A 6,750-nucleotide genomic window follows, 5' to 3' on the forward strand; every position below is an offset into this window, starting at 1 on the left:
AAGGGAGTACAGTTAAAGGATCATTGATATGGAACTAGCAGGGACTTCAGGGGTATGCTGGTAAATGTTGAATAATTGGTTCTCTGAATTCACATATACATACATATATACATATATACACACACACACATATACACATACACACATACATGCACACAATATGTGTGTCTGTGTGTATGACACAATTTAAGGTTAATCTGCATTATTAACATTTTATCCATCAGTTCCTTAAGACTAGACAATCAACAAAACAATACATCAACCCAGATTTGTAACCTTTGCCAATAATGCTCACAAAACAAAATGTCTGAAGGACACCCCTGAGTGGCTCTGACACATCCCTGAATCCAACCCCTTTATTTTACAGATGAGAAAAATGAGACACTGCCCAAGATCACACAGGGAATATCAAAGGTGGAATTTGAATCCAGGTACTCTGACCCCAGAATCAGTATTCTATCCTTTACACTATGTGTACTACAAATTCAAATATGGGAGAACATCTGCATAAAGAATTCAAGATGGGCTACTCAGCACAGCAGCAGCCCTTCTTTCTCCACAGTGATCAGCTAAGACCTCTGACTCCCTAGCAATCATGTCAAAGGGACCCATAGTTGGCATTGATCTTGGCACCACTTACTCCTGTGTGGGAGTCTTCCAACAAGGGAAAGTGAAGATCATTGCTAATGAATGACCAAGGAAACAGGACCACCACAAGCTATGTCACTTTCACTGACATGGAACATTTAATAGGTGATGCTGCAAAGAATCAAGTTTCAATGAACCCCACCAACAGTTTTTGATGGCAAATAACTGATTGGTAGCAGATTTGATGATGCAGTTGTACAGTCAGATATGAAGCACTGGCCATTTACGGTGGTGAATGATGTAGGCAGACCTAAGGTCCAAGTTGTGTACGAAGGGGAGACCAAAAGTTTCTATCCAGAAGAAGCATCTTCTATGGCCTTGACCAAGATGAAAGAAATTGCTGAAGCTTACATTGGGAAGACTGTCACAAATTCTGTGGTCACAGTACCAGCCTATTTCAATGATTCTCAATGTCAGGCCACTAAAGATGCTGGAACCATCGCTGGTCTCAATGTGCTCCAAATCACCAATGAGCCAACTGCTGCTGCTGCTGCTTATGGCTTGGACAAAAAGGTTGATGCCAAGAGAAATGTGTTGATCTTTGACCTTGGAGGTGGTATTTTTGATGTCTCCATTCTGACCATTGAAGATGGCATCTTTGAGGTCAAGTCCACGGCTGGGGACACCCACTTGGTTGGGGGGAGGACTTTTACAGCCAAATGGTCAACCATTTCATTACCGAGTTCAAGCAAAAGCACAAGGACATCAGTGAGAACAAGAAGGCTGTTCACCATCTTCACACCACTTGTGAACGTGCAAAGTGCACCCTCTCCTCTAGTACCCAGGCTAGTATTGAGATTGACTCCCTCTATTAAGGTATCACTTCTGTACATCAATCACCCAAGCCCGTTTCAAAGAGCTGAATGCTGGTCTCTTCCATGGCACACTGGCCCCTGAGGAAAAGGCCTTAAGAGATGCCAAGCTAGATAAATCACGGATTCATGACATCGTCCTGGTGGAGGGTTCCACTCAAATCCCCAAAATACAAAAGCTTCTGCAAGACTTCTTCAATGGCAAGGAGCTCAAGAAGAGTATCAGTCCTGATGAGGCTGTTGCTTATGGTGCAACTGTCCAGGCTGCCATTTTGTCTGCAGATAAATCTGAAAATATGCAGGACTTGCTGCTGTTGGATGTCACTCCTCTTTTCCTTGAAGTGAAACTGCTGGTGGAGTTGTGACTGTTCTGATCAAACATAATACCACCATCCCCACCAAGCAGGTGCAAACCTTTACCACCTATTCAGACAACCAGCCTGGTGTGCTTATTCAGGTTTATGAAGGTGAGAAAGCAATGACAAAGGATAACAACCTGCTTGGCAAATTTGACGTCACAGGAATTCTCCCCAACACCCAAAGGTGTTCCTCAGATTGAAGCAACATTCACACAATGAAGGGACATTGATGCAAAAGCCATCCTCAATGTTTCTGCTGTGGATAAGAGCACAGGCAAGGAGAACAAGATCACCATCACCAATGATAAAGGACATCTGAGCAAGGAAGACATTGAGTGTATGGTCCAGGAGGCTGAGAAATACAAAGCTGAGGATGAGAAGCAGAGAACCAAGGTGTCTTCCAAGAATTATCTTGAATCTTATGCTTTCAACATGAAGACTACAGTGGAGGATGAAAAACTAAGGCAAAATTGGTGATGAAGACAAACAAAAGATCCTTGACAAATGTAATGAAATAATCAGCTGGCTGGATAAGAACCAGACTTCTGAGAATGAAGAATTTGAGCATCAGGAGAAAGAATCAGAGAAGGTCTGCACCCCCATCATTACTAAGTATACCAGAGTACAGGAAGAGTGCCAAGAGGCACACCTGGTGGATTCCCAGGGGATGGAGCAGCACCATCTGGAGGGGCTTCTTCTAGACCCACCATTGAAGAAGTAGACCAAACACACTGGAAGAAAGAGCATTCCACACAGCTTTCCAAAAATTGAAGGACTTAAATTTGTAGCCAAGGCAGTAGTGGTTTAAAAGTAAAATTTAAGCTACTGTATAAATCCAGGCATTCTGAATACTTCAGTGTGCGCAGATGGAGAGAAATGAACAACATTGCACTTTATCAGTACCGTAAACAAGTGGAAATGCAATTCTTGTCCTGGAGAATAAAATCTATATAAAACTGGCACCATAAAAAAAAGGAATTCAGGATGGAAGAGAAAGTGTCATGAAGGGGGAACACTTATCAAGCTACTTGGGGAAGCTAAGTAGCACAGTGAATAGAGCTTTGGGCTTAGAACCAGAAAGACTCCTCTTCCTGAGTTCAAATCTAGCCTCAGTTTCCTCATCTGTGATGCTGTGAAAAGTCCTAGCACCCCTATATATTTTCATATTCATGATGGATGTAAGACAATTCTTTTTCCCACCTACCTAGAGTTCATCTCCATGTCTCATTAATACACAGTTTAGCACTTAAAGGTTTTATTGTTCATATTACGTGAGGGGTTTTCTTCCTTCACTAAATCATAAGCTTTTTCAGGAAGGGAATATGTCTTCCTCTCATCTTTTTACCTCATAAAAGGATATAACTACCATTTAAATCACTAGTGGTCACTTGTTATAGTGCCTTATGAGATTACAATCTTATTAGATGTGACATGTCAAAATGCCTGACTCTACCGTGAGGACTCAGGATTATTGGTGGCAGAGGCTATTCTTATAATTACCTCTCTTTGCTGACTAACCTATTTGTCAATGGCGCCATCATTCTTTCAGTCACTGGTACTAGACACCTTTGAACTGACTCCTCCCTCTATCTCATGTTCAAAACAGTTACAAAACCTGTAATTTCTTCTTTCAAAATATCTTATAGATTTTCAGGAGCCATTAACTTTTTTGAGTCATAGACCCCTTTGGCAGTCTGGTAAAGCTTATGAACCACTTCTTAGAATAATTTTTAAATGCATAAAATAAAATAGAGAATTGTAAAGAAAAACAATAATATTGAAACAAATTATTTAATTTTTTGTCATCCAAGTTAACGGACCCCCAAATCTATTCACAGACCCCTTGGAGGTTAATGGATTCAAGATTAAGAAGGTCTGTCCTTTCCATTCCTATTATCACTGTCACATTAAGACACAACCTCATACTAACAACTTCCTAGCTGGTCTCCATATCTCCAACCTATACCCATTCCTACCTATATTACTACTAATGATAGTACAATCTTCCTTTAAAAGAAATCTTATTACTGTGTCATATCACTGAACAAGAACCTATCATGTCTCTACTGCTTACTAAATCCAAGTCAATCTCCATTTTCCCACTTAGAACATTCACTATCATCTGAAGTACTTATTCATTCTCATTGACTACCACCATCCAAGGCACACTCTCTGCCCCAGTCAAGAAAGTCATAAATATAGCAAAGGCTCTCTATTGCGTTTAGGGTAAAATACAAAATTCAAAGCTTGGCATTTAGGTTCCCTGCCCCCAGCCTACTTTTCTGGGCTTATTTCACATGATTCCCTTCACATATTCTAGACAAAGTGGACTATTTCCCTAAACCGAACATTGCGTCACCCACCTCAGTGCACTTTCATAAATCACTATTCTCTCCCTGACATACTTGGAATGCGCTCTCCTCACAGCTACCTTAATGATCTTCAAATCTCACCTTGAATGCCATCTTATCCATGAAATCCTTCCTCCTCCCCAGGGAGGAAAGTACTATCTGTCTTCTCTACTGGTTTGTATTCATTTTCCTGGGTACCTGTTATGTCCCCAATAGAATTTAAGTCCCTTGAAGGTAGGGATATTTGTTTTAATTCTTTTCTTTGGACCCTAGGACCCAACACAATGCATGGTATATAGTAGACACTCAACAAATGTTTAATTCAATTGAATTGTGCCATGCTCATTCTCATATCTGTGTAATTGCCTGTGTTGTTTGTGCCATCTGAAAAGTCCTCTCCCTTCTTTCTTTCACTTTGGAGGAAGCATGGTACCCTTGAAAAACTGATTGGATTTGGAGTCATGCATCTTATGATAAAATTCTAGATGTGCTCCCTTAAATTTGGGTGAACTGGATAGATCATTCACTCATGTCCTCAGGTTCTTCAACTATGAAATAAGAAGATTGGAATAAGATGGACTTTAAGGTCCTTCCAGTTCCAGATCTTGTGACCTGTAGATTAAGTCCCACCTTGTCTATGAAGTTTTCTTCAGTTATTCCAGCCCACAGGGCTCTCTGTCTTTTGTGAAACCAATTTGGACTTTGTACCACATGGTTTAAGACCTAATGTCTCTACTATTAATAGTTTTGTCTCCCTTTGTGAACTATAAATTCCTTTGGGGTGGCAATCATATCTTCCACTTATCATATCCACACAGTACCTCTCAGAGAGTACTGGACATTAATAAATGCTCATTAAAGACATGTTGTTTGATAGATTGACTCTTCATGCATGCATAAAATTGCATCCTGTAATTTGGAATTGATTGCATCCTCAAGAAATTTCTCCACCTTGTGCCACCCACTTCCTCTTCCAGTGATGGCTAAAGAGAGACACAAGCAGAGTCAGAAGATGCTAAGCAGGCCAGTTTCTGAGCTATCTGCCAACATCATTTTTAAAACTTTTTGTTATAAACTTAATTAACACCAATAAAAGCCAAATAAACAAATAAATATACAAAATAAGGATTGAAATTATGCATAAAACCATAAACAGGCAGTTATTTTAATGAAACAGAGTTGAACAGAAGGCATTTAGGCATTTCCTTTGTGCCTACTTTCAAAGTCATCTAAAGTTCCACTACCAATAACTTCAGTTTTGTCATTGTTGTCGTTTTAATATTAGTCAATGGGCATATTGTTTTGTTTCTACCAGTATCATTTTCTATCACTTAGTTTTTTCTCCTTATTTCCTTTCATTCTTCATATTACTATCCCAGTAGAAGGGAAGGAACTGTTTCATTTTTGCCATTGTATTATTAACATCCCTAGTGGCCAACATAGTATGTAGAAAATGTATATATAGATATAGATATACCCCTACTGGCCAGCAGATAGAAAATTCTTTTAAAATGATTGGTTGAATTGTATTGAATTTGACTTTATCATTTTTATCATTCGATGAAATGGAATTCCATCACATTAATGAGATATCATTTCTTCAGCCATTCTCCAATCACTGAGAATATAAGTGACTTATAGTACTTGGTTATTTCAAATAAAGCAGCTGTGAATAACTTTGGACTTATCTATAACATAATATTTTCATGATAAAGCTTTAGCAATGAAAAAAGAGTACAATCAGTATAAACATTAATTTCACTATTGGTACTCCAAATATAAGCTAATTGTCCAATGAGCTTGAATCACAACCACGTTTATATTCTCACTGTAGTGCCTGCATTGTGAGAACCGCTATGGAGATGGGAGACTCAAGCATATGCTGTCCCAAAGTTCACCAGTTCAGTGATATTTTTTAAACTTGACTCCCTGGGATTGTTTTTGAGGGACTTCTGGAGGAGAGAAATTAAAAATAAGTAAGTAAATAAATTTAAAATGAATGAATAAATAAATGGATAAACAGATAAAATAAAAGGAAAGAGTTAACTGTCATCTTATTGCCACTATCTAGATAGGTAGTGAAAAGGCTTATAGGTTGATTCCCTTATAGGGGGCTATCACTCCCTTAACCCTTTCTTCCACATAGGCCAGAGAGGCCTGGTTGCAAACTATTGGAATCAGAAGCTAAGAAGAGACCCTTCTCTCTAGCCAAGGACTAAAGAAGATCTGCTGGTGAACTTACACAATAGAGGAGGGGAAGGAGGAGCAAGGCCAAGAAGGGAGAGCTTTGCTTTTCTCCTCATCTGCCTGTTTAAAAGACATTTGCTCAAAACTCATATATGCACTAAACTGGTTAAAATTTTCCTCTCCCTTTGGGAAAGAGTTGGGCTCAGTGGAAGAAACCAGTAAATTTTATTACCCATTGCAAGTAGCTCAGACAATTGTTTGTTTACAAATAATATAGTATATGTGTGTGTATATACACACATATATGTATATATATAAAATGTATGTATGTATATATACATGTATGCATATATATACATATACATACACAAAGACATATAACCCTAGATCTCA

General features: G+C 38.9%; 1 pseudogene; it reads left to right on the forward strand.

Annotated features, from left to right (window-relative positions):
- Positions 1 to 595: 595 nt before the first annotated feature.
- On the forward strand, positions 596 to 2,590 carry LOC140532237 (heat shock cognate 71 kDa protein pseudogene; annotated as a pseudogene).
- Positions 2,591 to 6,750: the final 4,160 nt, after the last annotated feature.

Source organism: Notamacropus eugenii, chromosome 3 (assembly GCF_028372415.1).
Source record: "Notamacropus eugenii isolate mMacEug1 chromosome 3, mMacEug1.pri_v2, whole genome shotgun sequence".
Taxonomy (NCBI): Eukaryota; Metazoa; Chordata; class Mammalia; order Diprotodontia; family Macropodidae; genus Notamacropus; species Notamacropus eugenii.